The 26046-nt window shown below is 40.9% G+C and overlaps 1 protein-coding gene and 1 pseudogene across 2 annotated transcripts in view; both read left to right on the forward strand.

Moving 5' to 3' along the window:
• The window catches only part of C1H1orf21 (chromosome 1 C1orf21 homolog), a 227754-nt gene that overhangs the window by 158790 nt on the left and 42918 nt on the right, over window positions 1-26046 (forward strand). The window lies entirely within an intron of this gene.
• Window positions 202-1767, forward strand: LOC132424009 (geranylgeranyl transferase type-2 subunit beta-like; annotated as a pseudogene).

Here is a 26046-nt window from a genome sequence, read left to right on the forward strand (position 1 = left end):
GTAGAGTGGGCTAGACACTCATATCCTTCTGCTGAGAGTGTAAATTGTTACAGCCTTTCTGGATGAAAATATTTTAAGCCATGAAAATAGGTGCTCATGTTCAAATTGATCAAATAATTCTTCGAAGAAAAAGGCTGTCAAAGATATGTATAAAGATAGCTATTGTAGCATTATGTGTAATGGTAGAAATCTGGAAATAACCTAAATCCCCAATATTACCTAATGGTTACTTGATAGTTTATCCATATAATGAAATAAATGAAATAGTGTAAGCCATTAAAAATCATTTGTTCAAAGAATGTTATTTACATAATTCCAATTTTGTAGATAAACAGAAGAGAGAGAGAAAAAAACAGAAACAAAGAGATGTAAAACCAACAAAGAAAATATTCCAAATTGTTAAGGCACTTGGTAGGGCAAGGTATTTATTTCCTACAATGAAAATGTTACCTCTTTTCGGTCTCAGACATGGGCACACCGCAGAAGGATGTTATTATCAAGTCAGATGCACCCGACACCCTATTAGTGGAGAAGCATGCAGATTATATAGCATCCTATGGCTCAAAGAAAGATGATTACGAATACTGTATGTCTGAATATTTGAGAATGAGTGGCATCTATACTGTAATGGATCTCATGGGACAGCTACCTCGCATGAATAGAGAAGAAATTCTGACATTTATTAAGTCTTGTCAACACGAGTGTGGTGGAATAAGTGCTAGTGTTGGACATGATCCTCATCTTTTGTACACTCTTAGTGCTGTCCAGATTCTTACTCTCTATGATAGTAGTAATGTTATTGATGTAAATAAAGTTGTGGAATATGTTCAGAGTCTACAGAAAGAAGATGGTTCTTTCACTGGAGATATTTAGGGTCCCACTAAGCAGCTGGTCTACCTGGAGTTAATGGTCTGCTGGAAGTTCCAGCATGCACTGTGCTAGTTATATCAGCGTACAGGAGTACTGGAACAGAGGGGGCCAGTCTAAAAGATAAGGGCTGAATACAGTGCAGGCAGGAGAGACCAGCTGCTTCATGGGATGTGAAAATCTACTTTTATATAATAGGGAGAAATCGACACAAGATTCTCCTTTTGTGCGGTGGCAGCTTTGGCTCTATTGGGGAAGCTGTATGCTATTAATGTGGAAAAGGCAATCGAATTTGTTTTATCATGTATGAACTTTGATGGTGGATTTGGTTGCAGGCCAGGTTCTGAATCCCATGCTGAGCAGGATTCCTGGCTATTACTAGTCAGTTGCTTCGAGTAAATTCTGATTTACTTGGTTGGTGGCTTTGTGAACGACAGCTTCCATCAGGTGGACTCAATGGAAGGCCAGAGAAGTTACCAGATGTATGCTATTCTTGGTGGGTGTTGGCTTCCCTAAAGATAATTGGAAGGCTTCATTAGATTGACAGAGAGAAACTGCGCAGTTTCATTTTAGCATGTCAAGATGAAGAAACGGGAGGATTTGCGGACAGGCCGGGAGATATGGTAGATCCTTTTCATACTCTATTTGGAATTGCTGGATTGTCACTTTTGGGAGAAGAGCAGATTAAACCTGTTAGCCCTGTTTTTTGCATGCCTGAAGAAATGCTTCGGAGAGTGAACGTTCAGCCTGAACTAGTGAGCTAGATTAGACCCCTTGATGCAAAAGTTGCTTAGTGTAGTTTTACTGTTTTAACATTTCAGTATTTGAAGTGCTTAACAAACTTAATGGCTGCCATGTTAATATTTTGTACATGAATTGTGTTGATTTTAATAAATTATATAATTATACATATTGTAAATTAGAGACCTTTATTGTATCTTCAGCTTTCCGTTTTCTTCTGGAATGCTGTTATTCTGAGCGTTAATATTTTGTTTATGCTTCAATGTATTTATCTTGTTTGTCTCCATAACAGCAAACTGAGTTGAACTCTATTTAGCTGATGAAGTCTTGTGTTCTGATTTTCCCTTGATATGTTATATATAACTGTAGTTAATATAAATTGGTCTTTGTCAATGAGAATGTTAACTGATAAAGAATTGATGAACCCCATAGGAATTAAAAGATGAAAAAAAATAAATGGCTGAAATTTGGGAATATTTCAAAAAAAGAAAAGAAAATGTTACTTTGGTTATCAGAAAAACAACAGCAATGACGTATTTGATATTTGTATCAAAAGTAAAATAGACATTTTTATCATTTGGCCTAGAGAAGGGACATACCTGTTCAGGAGAGTTGTTTCCATATATTCCTGGCATATTAGTTTAAAAGGATTAAATTAGTGAATCCATCTCTAAAGATCTAGGTCCATGCCTGGTACTCATCATAGTACTTAGAAAATGTCCACTGTACATTCAGATCTCAAATCTCTATTCATACATGTGCAGAGAGCCCAAAGCCTGCTGTGTATATCTCCTTGATTCTTCATGCAATCTGGATGTGACTTTTCACAGGTACCAGGATGAAGGAAGATGTATTTTATTATTTTAGGTTAGGAAAGAGCAGTTAACTTTAAAAATAAATCCAAGAGAAATAAACTAATGCCATTTTTTTTCTTGAGAATGACTGCTGGATTTCTATTAATAATCCTAGGCTCAGTAGTTATTTCACAGTCTGTCTTTAAATAAATTTTTATTTTAAAAAACTATTCATAGTTTAGAATTCACAAAAATGACATCCTGCTGTTTATTCTTAAATCAGTGCCCGTTTACTGTTTGCCTGGCTCTGTGCTACACACTCTAAAGGCGCTATCTTATCTTCACAATCCTATGTTTATGGTTTTTACTCCTCTTTTCAGAAATAGAGGTTTCAAAGTCAAGTTAATAAGTGATGCCTTTGAACCTGTCTGCTTAACCGGGCTATCATGCGTCATTCATTCATTCATTTATTCACTCATCCAATGAATAAAACACATCAATTCAAGGAAGTCCGTGTAAAGCAAAGATTTTTAAACTTTATGGTCCACTTCCTTTGTATCATAATTTATAAAATAATATCTATAATAAAAATATAATAAAAGTATAATAAAAAAGTATAATAAAAGCATAATAAAAATTATGAACAGTCCCTTAATCATTTCTTGTAACTTAAATTGGCCTATAATAAATTCTTTAAATTGTGATGGTTGGAAATGGACACAAAAATTGAAGCTTTTTTATTGTTTACTATTAAATTCAAAAGTGTATGTTATGTGTGTGTGTCTAAGAACAACATAAACATTTTTTCTAACTCTGGAGACTGCGACCTCTAGCTAAAGAGTAGTCTTCTCCACCAACCCCCACTCTCTATTATCCTGTTGTATTTTCTTCTTACTACTTCTCACTACCTGACTTGATATTATCCATGTGTTTGCTCATTTGCATTGCCCCTTGCTTCACTACAATGAAAGTTCTGTTAGGGCACCAGGTTTTTGTCTTTTTTTTTTTTCCCCGTACTTGCTCAGAGCTACTCGGTTCCATTTATGCAGAATCAATGAATGAATAGATGGATGAATGAGTTTCTCTGCCTCTATCTGCTATGTTGGAGCAGAGGACTCCCCCCACCCCCACCATTTTGAGGTTTCTAAGCTGTACCAGGGCTTTCCAGGAGATACCTGATGGGTGACTTTTCCCAACACTACCATGTGGCAGCACCATTCCCCCTACCCCTCACTCTGCTCTGACTTCCTGTGGAACCTGCTGCTGGAGCCCTAAACCCAGGAAGCCATCAGTGCCAGGCAAAGCCCCCATGAGCTGCTGCTGCTTCCTGCACCTACACAGCCCCTCAGGGCCCAAGCGGAGGGCACTGATGTCCACAGCCAGAGGCTGCTTCTTGCATTATGGAAGAATCCTCACCAAAGTCCACCATGTCGTGGAACTGTGCTGTGAGTCTTCTCTGCTGGTGTGGGAATGAGCGCACACACACTCACACCCACATTGCAGAGACACCTGTTACCTTCCTGTCCCAAAGTTCTGGACCAGAGCTACCTTGTGCTCCTGAATTCTTTCAGGTTCTGGTGAAACCTCCCTTTCTATTTTTATCCCTAGGGCAGGGATTGGGACTAAGGGGAGAGATTATTGTGAGGCGGGGTGGGAGGCTTGACTCAATCAGAAGTCCTGAGTGAGGAAAAATTCATCACAGCTCCACTTCAACACTGAGGCATTAGCTAACAAGCCTCCGGCAGGAGAAATAACTTCCCTGCAGGCCACGTGGTACCTCCTGCAGATTGTCACTGTGTGGAACGGCCCGCTGACCCTCCAGGCCATCTGGATACAATGGACCCCTGAGATGAACTCACTTTAGCCCCGGCTAGGACGGCTGCTAGAGGGAGATAAAGCTTAGCTGCTTCCTTTCTGCTTCATTTTGGACTGTACTCTAGAAAGATATGTAAGAGATGGTATTTCTTATTAATAATTGCCCACTCCACTCCTTCACTCCCCAATACACACACACACACACACACACGCACACACACACACACACACACACACACACACACACACACAGACATTCACAGTGTTCACCACAGTATATATTCTCACGGAGTTTTATTTGGCTTCTTGGACAAATAAACCAAGGCAGGTGAGAGCTGGATAAGCCGTGGGGTAGGTCAGCCACAGTGGTAGGATTTGAGTCTCCCGACCTAAGAAAAGGAACATGCAGTGCCTGTTGACAGGCATGACCTTGTTCCATGCATGCTTCTTGCAACTTAAAGCGTATCCAGAAACCTGTTCTAGCTTCCAGCGCAGAGAGTCACAGAGCCTCTGCTAGTAAAGGAGGCTTTGTTCTAAGAAGGCTGGTGCCTCTCGTGGATCTGGGCAGAGGAGAGGGCAGGGGCCTTCTGCCAGAGGCTAGGCCAACCCAAAGAAAGGGAATCGGGGGGCTATACCCCCTATTTATTTAAAGAAAACAAGAAAGAAGGAACCTTCCACCATCACCACCACTGTGACCACTGCTCACTATTTTTTCAGGTTTGTGTACCCATATAATGCTTTTAACCGGAAAAGGCTATTATGTTTTAGTTTGAAACAATTTAGTATGTTGAAGAAGATGAAGGAAGGGAAGACAGAACCAGCCTTAGAAATCCTGGAATAGTGACAGGGCCCAACAGGACCAGACCTTTCCTATGGGGAAAAACCATACTGCACGCTTTGTAAAAACATGGTCCTTACTATTAAGGAGGATGGCTATAATATTAGAAAGGAAGAGGTGAATGGAAGACTGTCTTGGCTTAGAAAATCTATTTCTTTTTTTTGTTCAACTGAGTCACTGTGATAAAAGTGGCCTGAGCATCACAAGATTTGCTAACCTTTTGTCATCTCCCTTCCCACTCTGTTCCCGAAAATGTTAGTGGTTTTTTTTTTTTCTATCAGCCTTTCTCTTGCTTCAAACAGTAGTTTCTCCTCATAGACAAACATTACATCAGTTTATGAATTATCACTGATTTTTCTTTTTTTTTGGCATGTATGTGAGCTGCCCTCTGCTCCCATCTTTGCGCTATCCAATTGGAATTCTTAACCAAATGCCTTGGCCCCCTGGCTCTCAAGAATATCAGTTTGGGGGCCATGAATTGATCTATTATTGTTCTTATAGTATTGAGTTAGCCTAAGAAGCCCCATTTGCAACATCATTCCCATGCAGTTTTAATCTCCACTTAGGAAGTATTTAGATTAATTCTGGTGCTCATTGATTATATATTAGTTTGGATTATTTTAAAGTAATTTTGTTTTAACTTTAAAAAACCACCACCAGTAGCTTGGCAGTACTACCACAGAATGTTCTGAGTGAGGAACATTGTTTTCAATAACCCCACTGTGATTTGGGTCCAGCCATTCACTCATGAAGTGGGGAATGGCAGTGGAACTTCACCAACGTGCAGTTGTCCTAAAAGGACATCAGGATAAGCCCCTGTTTGTTAAACGAATTCAGGCATAGGTCTATATACAAAATCTAACACAATGTCCTGCTTTACCCGCTTGTTTTTCAGAATGCTAAGAGCTAAGGGCCGCTGGCTGCAGTGCCCAGGTCCAGCTTTCTCAGGGCCAGGCCGTTCCAGCCCATTTCCTGTCTCCTCTTCCTTCCCTTCTCACTAATTCATTAGCAGTCATTAAAGTGGAAGCTTAGCTTACAGTTTTCACCTTAGCTTTCTGTTTTCCTCTTCAGCTACCACTTCACAGCTTCCCCAAACTCACCAATAAGAAACTTTCAGCACATGTGTCGCAGAACACAGTCCTTAACGTTCATCGATAAATGATTTCTGTGGCCCTGATTTGTGTAAATAATGACTGCTAATTTCACTCAGGCTCACCGAACATTTGATCTTGGCAAGGTGACAAGTTGTAGATTTTTTCTTTTATTTCCTGGGATAGCCACTAGGATTTTTTTTTTTTTAACATCCATTTTCTATGCCAGGAATTCCAAAGTCAAAATATACAGAAGCATCTAGCAGGAAGACAGTCTGAGGTCAAGTGTAACCATCTACTGCAGTACAGGGACCTCTCTCCAGTACCCCCAACACAGGGTCCTTTGGCGGCCAACTGCCACCCCTGTGAGGGGAGAAAACTCCCAATTACCAGGCTGTACACTCTGGTTGCTGGGTTGTCAGATGCTTTGTGTGAGCTGAGGCCAGGATCTTAAGCTCTCTGTTTCTTCATATGAAATGGTGACTGTAATAATAGCAGTTATTTCCTCATAGAATTGTTGAGTGTGTTAAATCAATTAACACACATAAAACCTGTGGACAGTTCCTGGCAAGAGCTAGTGCACAATCACTGCTTGTGGGTAATGCTGCCTCTGTAGGTGGAACCCTGGAGTAGCAGAGAGAGGAGGGGTGAGAGTCAGTCTGACTGGTGAGAGCTCAGACTCTGCCAGTACCTAGTTCTGTGAACATGCTTAATATTTTCTGAGCTTGGATTTCCTTCTGTGTAACATGTGGATAAGGAGTCCCTGGCACGTACTTGATGTAGCAGGCAGTCAGTCAAATGCCAAGTGCTTTAAAGGGTTAGCGAGAATTCATGTAAGTTGCCTGATACAGGGTAGACATACATTAAACAATCATGATTCGTCACATTTCCTGCTTAGTTGAAGAGGCCAAAAAAGAAGGTTCTGTTTGCTTTGCCTTAGGAGACAGTATAGCACTGTGCTTGTCACATTAGTGCCTAATAGATATTGGAGTATTTTGCTCAAAGGAGTAAATAAAGGAGAATAAAGATGAAATTGAAGAGTAATTCAGGTTTGGAGCTTCTAAGAACCGAAGAAAGGACGTGAAAGATTTTTGCAAACCTAGAAATGAAAAACCTGTTACATTAACCTATTAGAATGTATAAGATTCTCTGATGTGTATAAGCTCAGAGTTTCTAGTAATATTTCTCTTCACTGATAGCAAAGCTACACTGGTTCATGCGAGCCAAAAGAAAAGGCAGATTAGAATACTTTTAAGGAAATTCAGGCTTTTTCCTTTCAAGTATTACAGTAACCCCCCTTTCTGGAGAATCCAGCTGAAAGAGTCTTTGTTAGGTGTCTTTTCTGCAGGTAAAGGAGATCCCAGCTGGTGCAACCAACCTCTTCCCCACCATCAACTCCAGACACCCCAGACCAACAAGTCATGACCTCCAGAATCCTCAAATATAATGCTGTGATCCCTGACTCACCACCTCTAAAAGGAGCCAGTTCCTGGCAAAGATGCCCCCGTGACATTAATTGTTCTCTTTACCTTGAATGATCTTTGATTGTAGATTAAAGAGATGGTGAGTAAGGGCAGCTTTTACATTGCCGGTTTTAATGAATAAACGGGAATTATTTTTAATTAGTGCTTCAGTTGTCTATGTAAACGATGCCCTCTGATTTGCTTAAGGGCCTTTTGAAAAACGTTCATTTCCCTAATTTTGTTAAGCATGGCTTGTTTGCAATGCTATTTTTGTTCTCTGTGAGAAATCTTTTAAGTAGAGATCATTTCCAGCCTTTGTGGACTAATCCAATTTTAGTGGAGATCATCTCGACAAGAACATTTACCATATTTAGAATACATTGCCGGGCAGTGGGTTTGCCTAGTCCAAGGGGAGTCTACCAGTGCAGAACAAGAAGGCACTTTCATGTAAGTCAGAGCTGCCTCCATCTCCCAACCCTCTGCTCTCCTCAAAGACACATGAGTGCGCCCCCCAATTTCCATGGCTGCAGGGGTAGGGAGTGCAGATCCGCGGTAAACCTTGCCAAACCACCTTGAGCAGGGCTATGCTATAGGCCCTTGGTCTGATAAGATGTTACCCAGGTGACAGCACACATTCCATGACAAGATGAAGCCACAGTTTGGCATTTTGGGATCAATAGATGTGAGTTAGTTATAGGACCTAATCAGATCACTTGTCTTAGCCCCAATATCATATTCAAAATGTTTTCTCTCCTAAATTCTTGAAATTGCTCCCTGAGAAGTAACTTTTGGTTCCAAAAGTCCGATGTTGCCTATTAATAGATGTATTTTTAGGATGTTTTTAAATATAACACTTGGGTATTTCCTCCAGTTTCTTTTTTTAAAAAATCACCCTAGAATCAGTTTTCACCCACTAAAAGCCTTTTCGAGTTTTCTTTTTTTAGTCTATATTCCAGAATAGTAGCTTCAGAGTTGCCAACTGAAAAAGGACCTGTGTGTTGTGTATGCTGCTGGAAGCTATTTTCAAGCACAAACTAAATAGTTTTAAAATACTAGTACATGGAGTATCTCAGGTGGTTTTGTGTCTAGCAGGAAAAACCACTTGGCCTCAGTGCTCTAAAATCTGTCAGGTCTTCTGATCAGGAGCAGTAATTATCTTGAGAACCGAAAGGAAAAAAAATTACATTTGTCTTAGTAATTTCCAAGACGGTAAATAAATGGTCCTTTTAGCAAAAGGGTGTTAGGCTGTTCACTGCCAACTTTAAACCGCAGTGATAGAGTAATAGCTCTCCCTGAACTGTAGGAATGCTCCCATCAACGTGGGTAAACTCCATAGGAACTAGCCCACATTTCTGTCCATACAATTTGTCCATCAGCAAGTGTTCATTGGGTTCCTTTTGCCTAGCACTGCTCTAGCAGCTGCATAAAATATCAGAACAATTCATTTACTCCATAAGGGGGAGTGATGTGCTGGAGTTAATAGATAATTGTTATTCATTCAAAAAAATTTAAACATCCACTACTAGAATTATTTTGTGTAGAACTTGGCACAAGTCTAGAATAAATAATGTTTTAGACCACAATTGAAAGTTCAGAGAAGGATATTTATCTATACATATGCTTAATTCCTAATTGTGTGGCCTTTGGGGGTGGTTCTGCATGCTCTTTGGCCTTTTATGTGTTTAATTAACTACATCACATTTTCTATTTTAGACCTGAGCTCATGTGGCCAAAATTGTATCAGTTCAGCACAAGCACTGCTGTGCTTGCTAGCCTTCCTAATCCTGTGTATTTCCTGCATCATGATTTATTTAACAAGTATTTAGCTCATTTAGCTTAATTGTGGAGCCAAGGTAGTTAGAACTAAGATTTCCTGATTTCTAGTGTTTTGGTTCCACTAATTTGATCTTGTGCTTCCTCTAGCTCACAGATTCCATTAACTACCCCAAGACACAAGTCTTTACACCATGCGTAATGCCCTAGAGACATTTCCACCTTCTTTTGGTTTAACACCTACATCTCATTATCTTTTAATTGAGTTCTTGGACATACAAATGGAAAAGAAAATAATGGGTGATTAATGCTTCGGCCATGAATAAGACCTAACTGTACATATAAAGAATATAACTTATTTTAAAATTTCTTCTGCAGTGAAATATTGTGTTGGTTAACAGTTACCAGGCTGAGGTTAAACAGACTTTAATTAGAAATTACAAGCCCATAGCACTACTGCATGCAAATCTAAGAACACCAAATGGACGCAAACCCTAAACTTGTTCAGCAGCACCCCCTAGCATATATAATTTTAGGCTGTCAGTCTAGGAAGCAAATTCTAGTTCTCATGTCCTATCTAAAAAGTATATGTCTTTTACACATGTCTAGTTATATTGGCGCATTCTTCACATTATTCCTGAATTGAATGTCTGAAGGTAACTATAAACAGAGGGTAGTGTAATCTAGTAGAATAATTTCTTGTGCAAATATTTTCAAAATGATTTTACTTTAACTGTGACTGTCTTCTATTCATTGTCTCTGCTTTGGTTGGCTGATGTAAAGATATTTTTGTTTTCTTTTGGAGTCAGTCATCTAGGAAAGAGGAAAAGCATAGCTGGGAGAGGTTCCTAAAGCAGATCGTGGAAATCCACAAGGTAGACGTAGTATGTTTAATTGCCTTTGGTAAGTGTTAAGAACACAGCCTCTGGAGCCAGACTCTTTGAGTTTTGTGATCTTGGGCAGGCTACTTAACCGCTCCATGACTTAGTTTCCTTCTGTGTAAAATGGGTTAATAGTAATAGTACCCGTCTCAGGGAGCTGCCACAGTTAATGCAAACACTTTGGAAACCTAGCTCCTAATGAGTGCTTAGTCATTGTTATCATTATTTCACCATGAATGCTTGGATGTGGTCATGATCTACAGTTTGGGCCCTGACATCAGAAAGACCTGCGTTCAAACCCTCTGAGAGTCCTTGGGCAAGTTGCTGAAACTCAATTCATCACCTCTGAACAGGCATAATAATAACAACTACTTCATAGAGTTGTTGAATTAGACAACGTATGCAAGGTACCTACGTTAGACTAGGTAGGACAGGTGGATCATAGCTGTTACCCATTATTTCCTTCTGAAACACTGATAAAGCAACAGTTAAAGAACTCTACAGAATAGCAATAATCCTCTATGACTAAGAACAGGAAAGAATCTCAACATTCTGTAAGATGGAAAGCTAAGTCAGGAAACTGACTTAGCAAACCCAAGAAAGCCAGTTACACTGTAGAATGAGCAAAAGGCTCAGGAATTGCAGCAGAGATATCTCTGGAAATGGAGGGGAAAGTGGGGCTGAAAACAAGAGGATTCATTGAAAGTCAGTGTAAAAAGCAGATTCCCAGGTCCCTTTCTACATTCCTTCCAGCCGGGCACTATTGAGGGCTAGGATGCCAAAATGAAATCAGGGCTTTTAAGTGAAAGTCTGCATTCTGAATGCCAAGGTCCTTGGTTATCTTCCCCTATCTGGCTCCCAGGGTGCTGGCAAGGAGGTTTAGACTCTTCAAGAGGAGATGAGATGCGCCTTCTCTGGGATCCCTACCAGCCCAAGTAAATAGATCCAAGGACGCTGCCCTTGGAGGTTATTGAGCTAAAAAGCCCTGTCATATCCCTGAAGCCCACAGTCCACATGCCCAGCCTGTGTGCACGGGGCTTCCAGTCGGCTGACTAGCGTCCCACGCTTCACTGGGACGGAGAGTCAGGGATCCCAGACCACAGTCCCCCGCGGGTGCATCGTAGTGGGGTGTACATGAGGCAGATCATTTGCTCGTGCCATTCAGGCCTCTTAGGTATGTTTGTTTAGGTTTTAGGATCCATTCATTGCTTCAATCCTAGCATGTTCCAAGCGTACCCCTGGATTTGTCCTCAGGTATACCTCATACCTAGCTGGCACTCAGTGACTGTCAGCTGGCATCGTTACGCATTCAGCCATCACAGGACAGAGAAAGTCACCTTCCACTTGTTTCACCTACTTCCAGAATTAGAAGATATGATTTGAACATTCACCTGCTTTTATAACTCTGCCACTTGTGGAAGTTCCACAGCAGAGAGGAAGAAACCCTGGATTAAAGGACAGGTTTTTAATTCTGCCACTAATAGTATGACCTTCACGAAATCCTCTGATCTCTCTAGACCATGGTTACCACCAATGTAAAGGGGACAGATTAGACCACCTTTAGACACGGCTTCCTTGCTCCCAAATACCCCACAGTATCAGGCCAAAAAGTGTTTCAGAACAAGTCTTTGAGGCTGACCTGGTTACTTTTCAGAAGTGTACATGCATACTACTATAATTATAAAAAAATGTATCTGTAGTAATAAATAACTTTAAATCATGAAGATAAAAAGTAATAAAAAATGATCCAATATCTACCATGTTCCAGATGCTTGCATTATCATATTTAATCTCATTTCATGGGACACTAGTGCTTTATGAAAGACATTCTGTTACCCCATTTTGCAGAGAAAGTAACTGAGGCTCTAAGAATTTTTACGTACAAAATTTACAGACAGTACGTGGCACAGTCTGGATTTTGAAGATATGGCCACATCTAGAGACCCAGTTCTCCAAACCTCACCATGCACCTCTTTTCTGAACTCTGTTTCGTGCTTCCCCAGTAAGATCATTACATTCATTCTAGTTCCTCTCAACTGCTGTCAGTTTTTAGTCTGGCTTTATTGCCTTTCCCTGGAAAGTTATATGTTTCCCCCTAAAGTTGACTGGCATTGGAATCATAAACAAATCAAGACCTACAGACCTTTCACAAAGTTAGTTTGCTCTCGGGGCTTCCCTGGTGGCGCAGTGGTTGAGAGTCCGCCTGCCGATGCAGAGGACACGGGTTCGTGCCCCTGTCCGGGAAGATCCCACATGCCGCCGAGCGGCTAGGCCCGTGAGCCATGGCTGCTGAGCCTGCGCGTCCGGAGCCTGGGCTCCACAACGGGAGAGGCCACAGCAGTGAGAGGCCCGCGTACCGCAAAAAAAAAACAAAAAAAAACAAAAAAAGTTAGTTTGCTCTGAGTTCTCAAAGTCCAAGGGCATTTAAAATGTTCTGCCTGTGTGTGGGACTTCCCTGGTGGTCTAGTGGTTAGACTCCTCACTTCCACTGCAGGGGGTGCAGATTCGATCCCTGGTCATCGGGAAACTAAGATCCCACAAGCTGCACTGTGTGGCCAAAGAAAAAATGTTCTGCATGTGTGAAATAACACAATGTTAAAATTTCTGCATAGCTGAACTTCTATAGGATGTGTAGTTTCTCCCAGTGCGGCCAAACTGGCAGATTCATTGTTTTTCAGTGGATTATGTGACATACCAGTTGCCCTTTGAGATTGCAGACTATATAAATGTACAAGGAAATATTTTAACAGATCTTGGTACATAAATCTGTTTTCTGTTTAATGTTGATTTTGAAGTGTATAAAAATAAGGAGAGAACATAAAATAGATTTGATGAAGCAAACAGGAAAATCTTTTAAAGAAGTTTGGGGGCGGCTGGAGGTGAGAACTCCCTCCAAACTTGGCTGTGCATTTTTTTCAATTGGGTAAAAGATACTTAAAGTTAGCTATTTTAACTATTTTTAAGTGGACAGTTCAGTGACATTAAATACACTCACATTTTTGTGCAACCATCACCATCATCTATTTCCAGAACTTTTTTCATCTCGCAAAACCGAAACTCTGTACCTGTTAAACGCTTAACTCCCCATTCTCCCCTCTCCCTAGCCCCTGGCAACAACCCTATGCTTTCTGTCTCCATGAATTTGACTACTCTAGTTTGCTGTGCATTTTGTAGGTCTTACGTGACATGATCAGTATTATAATTAAGAGAGTAACAGCTGACGTGTGTTGGTACCCAAAAGGTTTATGGTGAAAATATTACAAAGGTATTTAGAGTGAAATGACGTATGTTAAGCTCTTTATCCTTCTTTGAAATAAGTAATGAACTATTTGTTTTGAAACTCCTGAGGTTCTTATAACTCAGCTTCTTAAAAGTGATGATGCCCATGTGCTCAGACAGGTGTTATCCCTTGCTCTTTTCTCCCATGGGGCCCCAACCACAATTTTAGTGAAAACTACAATAAAAGCACCATTCCTTCTTCCCTTTGGTCCCCCCAGCCCCATGCCCCCCGCTCCAAAGTTCATTTCTGAGATCCTCCTGTCTTTTCAGGGCACAGCCTCATATTCTGAGTGGGATTAATGTTGCGAAACAGTGTAGCACGCAAGTAAAGGAGGACAAATGTTCATTCATTCTTTCCTAAAACAGACCTTTAGGGCTTCCCTGGTGGCGCAGTGGTTGAGAGTCCGCCTGCTGATGCAGGGGACACGGGTTCGTGCCCCGGTCTGGGAAGATCCCACATGCCATGGAGCAGCTAGGCCCGTGAGCCATGGCCGCTGAGCCTGCGCGTCCGGAGCCTGCGCTCCCCAACGGGAGAGGCCACAACAGTGAGAGGCCTGCGTACCGCAAAAACAAAAAAACAAAACAAACAAACAAAAAAAAAAAACAGACCTTTATTGAACACCTACCACTGTCGCTTACTGCATGCAGGGATAGACAAGACACTAGCAAGGGGCTTACATTCTATTAGGTTGAAGCATTTAGAACTCGTGTGGTAAGAAGAGATGTGTGAACAGGTAAGCCAAGGCGCCATCACAGAAGTCTGTGCCAGCAACACTGGGAGAGGAAGTGGTTCCACCCAGAAGGGTGAGGGTGTCGTCATGGTGTTTTCTTTGGCCTTTTGGCCTTTCTTCACAAGGCTGTTGCAGTATACCATGCAACTTGACTTGCTTCTGCAGCTCCTGTTCATGGTCTCCAGATAGATTTGGAGTTGTCTGCAAGACACAGAAGCAGAAGACTAGGTGGTGGTTCATTCATTTGGACAGGGAAGCAGCAGTTCCCATTGCCACTTGTCTCGCATTTCCATCCTCCTCAGTCATTGAATGGAAGTGTAAGAATTTTCTAGAGCAGGGTTGAATGTCCTATTGTACATGCATTAGCTGAATTCTGTTATTCGCCTCACATTTCGTTGGAGCTGAACTTTTCTTTAGAAGGTTAAACAGAGAACACTAATTCATATCCAGGTTAAAGTGTTCTCTCAGAGAAAATTCCTGAATAGACAGCTGCCTGATTTGGGGGAGGGCAAGTAGAGCTTTCTACAAGACATGATGATAGAAACGGGTCTTGCTTAGGTGGTAATTGGAGATTGGGACCCAAGGTGACAGAACAGGGAGATAGGGATGGAGAAGGATCTCACTGCCATCAGTGCAGGAAGAGGTCGTATGCTGTGGAGAGGGCCATGGCATTGTCCTAAGAAAGCCAAGAATTTAGGTCCTCTTAACCCAATTTTTAAAAAGTAGCATGATGACACTCCAGTCTGGTCCGTCTAAAACATTCCCCTGGATTGGGGTTTCCTCTTGACCACATATAAAGTGTATTTATTTTAGGGGGAAAATACACACACATACACACACATGCATACACACACACAGTGCTGGTAAACCAGGTCTCTGGGTGAAAAAAGTCCTGATTTATACCATTTGTGAATTTCCATAGTGTAAATACACCCACAAAGGCTGATTTCAAACCACCAGCAGTTCACTCACAGAATTCCTGAATATTTAACAGTTGGCACTCCCTAGTAAGAGCCAGCTCCAGCATACCACTGGATGTGTGTATTATGCGCGTAAATAACCATTTTTAAAAATTTATGTTTGAGTGCCTTTGGACAGGCACTCACTGATGACTGTTCTTACCAGTGATACCTGCTCCCTCTGTTCCCTCTTGTTTACTCAAGGCCTCCCTCCCCTCTCATTACTTGCCTGGCCTTGACTTGCTTTGGTCTGGGAGGTGCAGATGCTGTTTCTCAGTCACGGCCGTGGGAGGATTGCCAAGGTTCTTGCCTATGTCTTTAAAATTGTATGTGCCTTCCAGGCCTGTGTCTCATCTTTAGGTATTAGAACATAAAGGGGAAGTTTGAGGTTGCGTGAGCTACTGTTACTCCCACCTTCTTTAATTCATATAGATTTGGCTTTTTTAAGAATGTGAAATACTTATTGAAAGATGTATACGCGGAGTTCTTATCCCCTTTCAGCCAATAACACTCTGACCTTGGGCAACTTATAAAATATCGGTTCACATTTGAGATTTTATGTCAGTATCCCATAAAGTCTTTAATGCAGGAAACCTTGGATTTTGGTCAAGATATCCTTTAAATCACCTTCACGTGGTGTTTCCACAGTGCTGTGGTATATGCCAGGGTACAAACAGAGTTGTTTGTTTTGTTTTTTAAATTATCCTTCAGAAAAGTGATGCCACCTTGTTTTTGAGTCGCGTGGTACAGGGCTCTCTTGTACGCCAAGTTTGAGAGAGACATATTAGCCTAAAACACTTGACTTTATTAGTTAGGGATCACTTTAGATGCTTTTAGAGATCTTCTGACAGAATCAGTTTTGCTTCTAAGTGAGAAAAAAAATCACTGTGTCATTGTAAACAACCTTTTAACAGTGATTTTGAAAGAACCATGCAGTAAGTGGTGAACAATGTGGCAATCACCACTCCTAAATGTTTATTTATGGCTTGGAATTAAATTTCCAAGGCAACAGCATACAAAAATTCAAAATGCATTTTATTTCAAACAAATTAGAAGTGAAGATGGAAACATTAGAAGACTCGAAAAGTTAGTGACTCTGATTGTGAAAACACCGATGTCCGATGCACCTGAAAAGTTTAAATTAATTCCTGAGATATTAGTGTGAAAAAAGTAGTATTTCTAAATTAATATGGTTTTTTACACAGTATGTGATTTTAAATATATATGTGTAGCCGAATTAATAAATTATATATTACAAGAGTCACCTGAAGGTTCCAACCACATACCTAAAAGATTATAAATTTAAGCTTCCAAGACACATTTCTGAGGATATTTTATTTGGAAGAACGGAGATCACCTTGTATTTAGGCCTGTGTTGTTCATTAAAGCTCTTAAACATGTATTTTAACATATTTTTCTCCCGTTGCCAGTTACCTTTTTTTCCCTAATACTCAGATAGGGAAAGATTTTCACCTAAATAAGAGGCTAAGAATGAGGGAACAAGCAAACTGGCTCTTAAGACTTATTTGTGGGACTTCCCTGGTGGTCCAGTCGTTAAGACTCTGCGCTTCCACTGCAAGGGGGGTGAGTTCGATTCCTGGTTGGGGAACTAAGATCCCGCATGCAGCACGGCCAAAAAAAAAAAAAATTTTTTTTTTTTAAAAAGACTTATTTGCGTAGGAGGATCTAGAGAGTAAGAAGAATGGAGAAAATAGATCGAACACTCAGAAACCATTTTACATAAGGTAGACTTAGTAAACTAAGGCTTATTGCACCATTAATAAACCCTAATTTGAAAGCCTCATAATAAAAGAACCTCAGAGAGATATGAAATGACAGCAGCTGGGGACATAGGTCGCTTGTTCTTACCTTTTCTCCCCAGCTTGGTGGCAGGCTGCCGAAGGGGGCCCAGTCCCATCATGGTCCCACGTCAATAGCAAGTGCTTGGCTCTGACGTTTGATGGGAATAGACACCCAAGTTGAGGGCAAATGTAGAGAAGGATCAAAATGAGAGCTTCTCTAGAAAGCTTCCGAAAAACTGAGAAGATAAGCAAATAAAGACAGTCATGGTCAAACACACTCCTTTTTAAAGCATCTCAGGATCAATTCTATTTGTGACATTTAGAATGAAGATATTTCTAGCGGCACATTTCTCCAAAAGGAAAAAAAAAAAAAGGATGTGCTTATTACTCTTCATTGCCTAAGTACTATATTTCAATTTTAAAGAGCTTTTTCAATCCAGATGCTAGCTGCGACCAATCATTCTTTTCCTAGCTCTGGGCTAAAAGTACGTCAATTAATGGAACAACACCAGCTTTGATTATTGACTGTCAAGTCTCTGTATAAAAATCTAGTGACTGTGTCCACATTGTAAAATAATCGTACCATGGCAGAACTAATGCTTGTAGTAGCAAGACAGCTGGGGGTACTATTGAAACAACGACTTGCCCTCATTTCCTCTGACTTCTGGTGGAAAGAGGTTACAGAAGGGTAAAGGAGAGAGTGTATGGGCTGGGAGCTAAATTTAGAATTAGCCAGGATTCATCATAGAAGTGAAGGAAGAGATAATAAATGAAAAAAAGAAATCAGTTCTTTTCCACCAATCAGAAACTTAAAACATCTGTATGTGAAAACATAAAAAGATTTTTTTAAGCATACTTTAAAAAAGTCATAAAGGCCAAAACAGTGAGAGGCCTGCATACCACAAAAAACAAACCAAAAAAAGTCATAATACATGCAACAGAGAATTTCTATTGAAATTCTAAAGAAATTCATACAAAGAGTTCATAGGCAGAAGAGTAAAAGATGTTGTGGTCTCTATTGCTTCTCTTCCCCCAGCAAGCCCCCTGACTCCTGCTAAGAGACCCCACCCCACTTTCCTAGTGGTCGGCAGCCAGGAAAGGCAGGCTCAGCAGTGTTTCCTTGGGATCCTTGTAACTGGAGCTAACAGGGGTCCCTCTTGCCTGTTGGGTCACAGAGTTGGAAGGATTGAATCTGGGGTTGCCATAGGGTCTTTCTTCTTTTTAATTTTTATTGGAGTATAGTTGATTTACAATGCTGTGTTAGTTTCTGCTGTAGAGCAGAGTGAATCAGGTGTACATATACATATATCTACTCTTTTTAAGATTCTTTTCTCATATAGGTCATTACAGAGTGCCATAGGGTCTTGAAAAATGAAACCAAGGTGATAAGCAGAGATGAGAGCCAGGGAGAGAGGGAGCATTGCTTGACCACCTAGATCCCTTTCGGTCTGAGGTCAGATTCACCCCTGTGAAGTAAGCCAGTAAATTCTGGGCCTTCAGACAGGTGTTCTGTCCGTCTGTAGTACTTCTCTGCCATCCCTCTGATACAGATGTGACCCCACTCTCATCTGCCTTTGCTCCTACGTGAATGTCGCTTAGGATCCACATGGATAGACTACGTGTAATAAGTAAAGGATTTATCTAAAAAATAATTGCATTCTAATATACCCATTCAGAAAGACAGCATTGTTTCCTCATTTATTCTGATTCTTTAGGACATCTAGGAACAGGCCCTCAAGCTTCCGTCTCATTCCCTTCCAGAAAAACGCACCACTGCCCAGATCATTTCTGCATTAACAGACGTGTCAGCTTTCCGTTGCTTGCCCAAAAAGATACCTTTACTTGAAATGTCAACCCACCCATTATGCATTTGTAGCAAGAAAGTAAAAGCACTTGTTTATATCCATATTTCACCCTTTTAATCAGTAACCCTAAACCTCCTTTATTTCCCATTTAGTCACCACCATTTCCTGCTGTCAGCGAAGCCAAAAATCTGGCTGTCATCTTTCACTATACTTTTCCTCTTCCATCTCCTGTATACACTCAGTTAACCTCAAGTCTTCTCTATTCTTATATTATCATTTTGCATTTGGAGTTTTTTCTCAGATATTTGCAGTTGCTTCCTGAGGGCAGGGATCTCATTGGTCTTTTCTTGTTGTTACCCTCAAAGCTTAGCAAGGTGCCTAGTACATAGTGGACACTCAGTAATTTTCTTGATAACTCTCAAATCTGTTCCCTGGTCTCTAATTCCCAGAGTAATTAGCTATCTTATCAACACTAGCATTTGGTATGCACTAGCTAGCTAGCATTTGGTATGCACTTTCTATACAACAGGCAACCCAGTGAAGTAGGTACAACTTTTATCCCCATTTCATACGTAAGGAAACTGAAGCACAGAGGTTACATAATCTCCTCAAGGTGACACAAGTAGAAAGTGAAGAGGAAGTCTGACTGCAGAACCCATACTCTTGTTATCTGCTGTGCTGTCCCCTATTGTCTTGCTAGCTTCTCAGAGAATCTCTTCTGACTTACAGGGACAGCTTCCTGAGCAGCTCTCTGATCCCATCTTTTTTTCAATGGAGTATAGTTGATTTACAATATTATATTAGTTTCAGGTGTATGACATAGTGATTCAATATTTTTATAGATTATACTCCATGTAAAGCTATTATAAAATATCGGCTGTATTCCCTGTGCTGTACATTATACCCTTGTATCTTATTTTACACCTAGTAGTTTGTACCTCTTAATCCTCTTCCCCTATTTTCCCCCACCCCCCGAGCCCTCTCTGATTCCATCTTTGAAACACAATTCTGACGTGACAGAAGCTTCATAAACTCCTGCAGTAGTTCCACCTTATGTCAAAGGAAAATCTAAATGCCCAACATGAACCGTTCACGGGTCAGCCTGTGCCCACCTCACCACCCTATCTTTCACACAGCTTCCTGGCACCCCATGCTCTCTGTGGATCTCCCGGGCTCCATACAGCTATACATGCCTGGTTCTCTTCTCTCCCTGCCAGGTATGCGTTCTTCAAGACCCAGTCCTGCCTTTCCGTCTGCAGGAAGCTTCCCTGATCTCCTCCTCCGGGTTGTGTCATTGCAAGTGCTTCCACCACGCATACTTGTATCTTCTTTTTAACTTCTATTTTTTTAAATGTCTGTTCACTTTGTTTTTAGTAGGTGAAGATCATACCTTTGATTCTCTAGTACAGCCTGGCACATAGGTACCATTAAATAGTGATTTAGTGAAGAATGGGCCATTGGGTTTCTCCACTATAGTTTTCTACTAGTATTTTTTAATATATGTTTCTATCCCTGTTTGACTTTTCATTGTGAGCCATGAACCTGGGTTTTGATATTTGTTTGGCCTGAGATGACTGACTGAGTTTTGCAGAGGTGACAGGCTGAATAATGACCCCCCCCACACCTCCCAATTTGGCCACGCCCTAATCCCTGGAACCTGTGAATATGTTCCCCTACATGGGAAAAGGAACTTTGATAAAACTAAGGATCTTGACGTGAAGAGATTATCCTGGATTATCCCAAGGATCCTTAAAGAGGGATGCAGGAGGATAAGCATTAGAAAAAGAAGATATAAGGATGGAAGCAGAGGTCAGAGAAGAGAGATGCTAAGCTGCTGACTTTGAAAATGGATCAAGGAGCCATGAGTCAAGGTAAGCAGCCTCTAGAAGTTGGAAAGCAAATACTCTCCTAGAGCCTCCAGAAGGAAGAAAGACTTGAACACCGATTTTAGACTTTTGACCTCCAAATTTATGTTTTAATCTAAAAGTCTGTGGTAATTTGTTAAGCAGCGGTAGGAAACCAATATAGATTTTGTTACCTTGAAACATGGCAGTGCTGTAATAAATACCTAAAAATGTGGAAGTGACTATGAAATTGGGTAGTGGACAGAGACTAGAAGAATTTTAAAGAGCATAATAGAAAAAGCCGAGATTGCACGGAACAGCTAGTAGAAATATGGTTATTCAAGAATCTGCCGCAGGGCTTCCCTGGTGGTGCAGTGGTTGAGAGTCCGCCTGCCGATGCAGGGGACATGGCTTCGTGCCCCGGTCCGGGAAGATCCCACATGCCGCGGAGCAGCTGGGCCCGTGAGCCATGGCCACTGGGCCTGCGCGTCCGGAGCCTGTGCTCCACAACAGGAGAGGCCACAGCAGTGAGAGGCCTGCGTACCGCAAAAAAAAAATAAAAGTAAAAAGAATCTGCTGGTGAGGATTTAGAAGGAAATAAGGAAGATGTTATTTGAAACTGGAGAAAAGGGGACCACTGTCATATACTAGCAAAAAGCTTAGCTGAATTGTGTCCTACAGCATTGTGGCAAGCAGAATTTATAAACAGTGAACTTGATTATTTAGCTAAGATTTCCAAGCAGAGTGTTCAAGTCACAGCCTAGTTTCTTCTTGCTGCTTATAGTAAAATGCAAAAGAAAAGAGGTAAATTGAGGGAAGAGCTGTTCCTTAATCAAAAAGGAACCAGGACTTGATGATTTGGGAAATTCTCAGCCTACCCAGATTGCAAAAGACACTAAAGCTAAGAGATTCACTCTCTGGAAAGCATGCTCTGGAAAGAAAACCAAGAGTGTAGCTGAACAATATGTTGCTAGTTTCTGGAAAGGATTAAAAAGTCAGAGCATTTAATCACACAGATGTCTCTTTGAATAGATTAGGCATGTGATTTAGGCATGAATTCCCTCAGCCATCTCAGCAGAAGCCAGGAATAGAGATAGGATTATTCAGGAAAGATCTGTGGAGGAACATCCTGTGCTATGGAGTGAATACCCATGGCATACACAGGAGACCCATGAGGATCTCAAGGAAGTTATACCAACAGAAATACTGCTTCTTTGAACTGAAAAGAACAGAGAGAGGGTGAAATGAAAGAAGGTTGTTGCACTCCCAAACTTCTGTAGGCAGGAAACAATCTGATAAAACAACTCAGCTGCAAACCCGTGCTACCCTTCAAGAAAAAGGAAGAAAGACTACAAAGATGGAGCCACAGGCCCAGAGGGCAGAGTCTTAAACCACAGAGGATTATTCCAAGGCCTTGAAACCTGATGAAGTTCACACAGTTGGATTTTGACATTGCTTGGGACTGATGACTCCCTTTTCCCTTCCATTTTCTTCCTTTTTGAATAGGACCGCCTGTAGCTGTAACTTTATGTCTGTCCCACCACGTTTTTTATGATCAGATACCTTGTTCTGAGTTCCACAGGTTCACAGATGGAAAGGAATTCTGCCCTAGGATAGATTATACCCAGAGTGTCATCCATATGTAATTTAGATCATTTAGGTAATGAGATAATTACATAATGGGACTTTTAAGCTGATGAAATTTAAGTAAGACTTGAGACTTGAGTTGATACTGTAATGGGCTGAGACTTAGGTACCTAGGGATGGAGTGAATGTATTTTGCATGTCGGATGGGTGTGAATCTTTGGAGCCACGGGGAACAGTGGTAGGCTGCATAATACCTCCCCACAAAGATGTCTGCATCCTAATCCATGGAACCTGTAAATATATTACCTTCATGGGAAAAGAGATTAAGGATCTTGACCTGTAAAAATTATTTTGAATTATTTGAGTAGGCCCAATATAATCACAAGGATCCTTATAAGAGTAAGGCAGGAGGGCTTCCCTGGTGGCGCAGTGGTTGAGAGTACGCCTGCCGATGCAGGGGACACGGGTTCGTGCCCCGGTCCGGGAAGATCCCACGTGCCGCGGAGCCTGCGCGTCCGGAGCCTGTGCTCCGCAACGGGAGAGGCCGCAGCAGTGAGAGGCCCGCGTACCGCAAAAAAAAAAAAAAAAAAAAGAGTAAGGCAGGAGTGTCAGAGTTAGAAAAAGAAGGTGTAAGAAGCAGAGGTCATAGAGGAGAGACGATGCTTCACTGCTGCTTTGAAGATGGAGGAAGGGACCATGAGCCCAGGAATGTAGGTGAAGTCTAGGAGCTGGAAGAGGAAAGGAAACAGGTTGTTTCCTAGAGCCTCAGAAGGAAGGCAGCTCTGTGAACTGTTTTTAGACTCTTGCCCTCCAGAAATGTAAGATCATAAATTTGTGCTCTTTTAAGCCACTAAATTTGTGTTCATTTTCTATAGCAGCAATAGGAAGTTAATACACCAGGTTTTCTGGACACTGACATATTTGGAATTAGAGTTGTGGGTATGTCCAGCTAGATCAGGAAGGCTGGAGTCTGATTTTGGGCTGGCTTAGCACAGTGAATGCAAGAAAAAAGCTCATGCCTGTAGGAAAAACTGGATCATTTAAAGTTTTTGTTTTTAGCTTTGACATTTACAGTTTCTCAACTTAGGAAAACCTGCAAGATTTTGGTTTACCACAGGAAAAGGTTAGGAATTCTGCACAAATGATGGCTTTTTATTTGTTAAAATATTAAAGGCGTGATGGATGATACAGTTCTTTGTTCTAAGATTTTGTTAACTTTGATTTTTCTGCCTATGTTTTTACCTACCAGAAAAATCTAGCATAAATCATGTTTATTTGGGGCTAGTCAGCTCTTAAATGCAATCTTTTAGGGACCATAATCCATTGATAGTTGGACTCTTAAAATCTTTGGTCTTCTTATTATGGATCACAATGATTATGATTCACATTCCTGTGTTTTGTTTTATTTGATGGGTGGAGAGGAGAAGTGAAAAATGGAAAAATCAAGAGACGTGTAGGTGTGGGTGTCGGTGCAATTTTCCGAGTGGGGGAGTAAACCACAGATTTTTGTCTCCATTCTGTCTTACTGTGTCTAGGTGGCATTTAACATAATTTATTAATGTCAGCTAACCAACTACTTTCAGCTTTGTTTTGAAATCTAAACTCTGCATGGTATTGTGGCCCTTTCAGTAATTTCAAGAAGTTTCAATAATTGTTTTCCATGTTTAGTACAAATAAGATACTTGATGGATTTACACATGAGACTGTTGAGAAAGGAAGATCACAATGGTTAATGTTAGGTAGTTCTTGATTAAGAAAATATACTTTTCAAAAAAATTAGCATTATGGTCATCATTAGGGCTATTTGTAAATATTCCAGTTCTGCTCCTTCTAATCAAAAAAGTAGGATTGTGCTTCCCTGGTGGCGCAGTGATTGAGAGTCCGCCTGCCAGTGCAGGGGACATGGGTTCGTTCCCCGATCTGGGAGGATCCCACATGCCGCGGAGCGCCTGGGCCCGTGAGCCATGGCCGCTGGGCCTGCGCGTCCGGAGCCTGTGCTCCGCAACGGGAGAGGCCACAGCAGTGAGAGGCCTGCATACCGAAAAAAAAAAAAGTGGGATTGTACTTTCTCCAGTCTCTTGACTACTGTGGTCCTGTGACATGCTTTGGCTGAGTATATATGAGCACTTAACCTTGCTCAACTCTATCCTCCCCTCCCCTGCCGCGGTGATTATGAGAGCACATGTAAACACGTGGCCTCCACTGGCCTGAGTCCCTGAGTGATGAGGATGAGCAGAGCTCTCCTGCCAGCCTGCACTGGACATGCAGAAGGTGTAAGACATAAACTTGTATATTATTAAACTACTGATATCAGGGGTTGTTTTTTACTGCAGCATAACCTACCCTGTCCTAAGTTTTCGGCATCTTAGAAATTAGAAAAACCTGGAGATACATCATCTTGTGGAAAACATCCTTAACTTATAATTCTCAGTGTGATTTATAACATTATAGCTTGTTTTTTTAATTTTTTTCCACAACTCACACACACACTCTCTATTTTATTTTTACAAAGATAAACTGACACCAAGCATTGTAAATGGATGACCACAACAAAAGCAACAACGACTGCAATTACCAAACACGAAACACACGCATACTGTGTCATAATATTGACATTCAGTCCAGTAATCCTCCACTGTAGCAGCTCCTTTACTTTGCAGTGAAAACTGATTTGTATATTTTTTGCCTCTGAGTCCTTGTGGGATTTTTTTTTATTCAAACAGAAAGTCACAAATAATATAATCATCCTCATCAGTTCACTCAGTCCCATGTAATTAATTCTTTTTTCATCTTGATCTTTTGTTAGCACTTTTATGAATTCATCAGTTTTCTGTTAGAGTTCTGAAAATGCTTACTCATTCAGTTCAGCAGTAAAATCAGTTACCAGAAACCTGTACTTGTCAGAGTCTTCTCCATGAATTCCTTGAAGACGAAACCTTTTTATAGGAACATTTTTGCAAAAGCATCAGAGTACACCCAGAACTGTCTGTAAATGACAAAAGACTTAGAAATGATCACGGTTAAAGATTTGATGAAAGTTCATAATAATGCAATTGACAAGGAAATTTAGTTATTTCTGAGATATACATTTTAAAGTAATAACTAGAATTATGACTTATAACATTATACCAGAACATATAAGATTTTTAGAAATTTCATGTAATGTCTGAAACATTTATATTAACGTATTTCCATACAAATAACCCAAAGAAAGTTTAGTATTAGTTATTTTTTTGTTTCTTTGTTTTTTTATACTGCAGGTTCTTATTAGTCATCACTTTTATACACATCAGTGTATACATGTCAATCCCAATCACCCAAATCAGCACACCACCATCCCCACCCCCACCACAGTTTTCCCCCCATCGATGTCCATACGTTTGTTCTCTACATCTGTGTCTCAACTTCTGCCCTGCAAACTGGTTCATCTGTGCCATTTTTCTAGGTTCCACATACATGCGTTAATATACAATATTTGTTTTTCTCTTTCTGACTTACTTCACTCTGTATGACAGTCTCTAGATCCCTCCACGTCTCAACAAATGACTCAATTTCATTCCTTTTTATGGCTGAGTAATACTCCATTGTATATATGTACCAAAACTTCTTTATGCATTCGTCTGTCGATGGGCATTTATGTTGCTTCCATGGCCTGGCTATTGTAAATAGTGCTGCAATGAACATTGGGGTGCATGTGTCTTTTTGAATTACGGTTTTCTCTGGGTATATGCCCAGTAGTGGGATTGCCAGGTCATATGGTAATTCCATTTTTAGTT

This window comes from Delphinus delphis, chromosome 1 (assembly GCF_949987515.2).
Source record: "Delphinus delphis chromosome 1, mDelDel1.2, whole genome shotgun sequence".
Taxonomy (NCBI): Eukaryota; Metazoa; Chordata; class Mammalia; order Artiodactyla; family Delphinidae; genus Delphinus; species Delphinus delphis.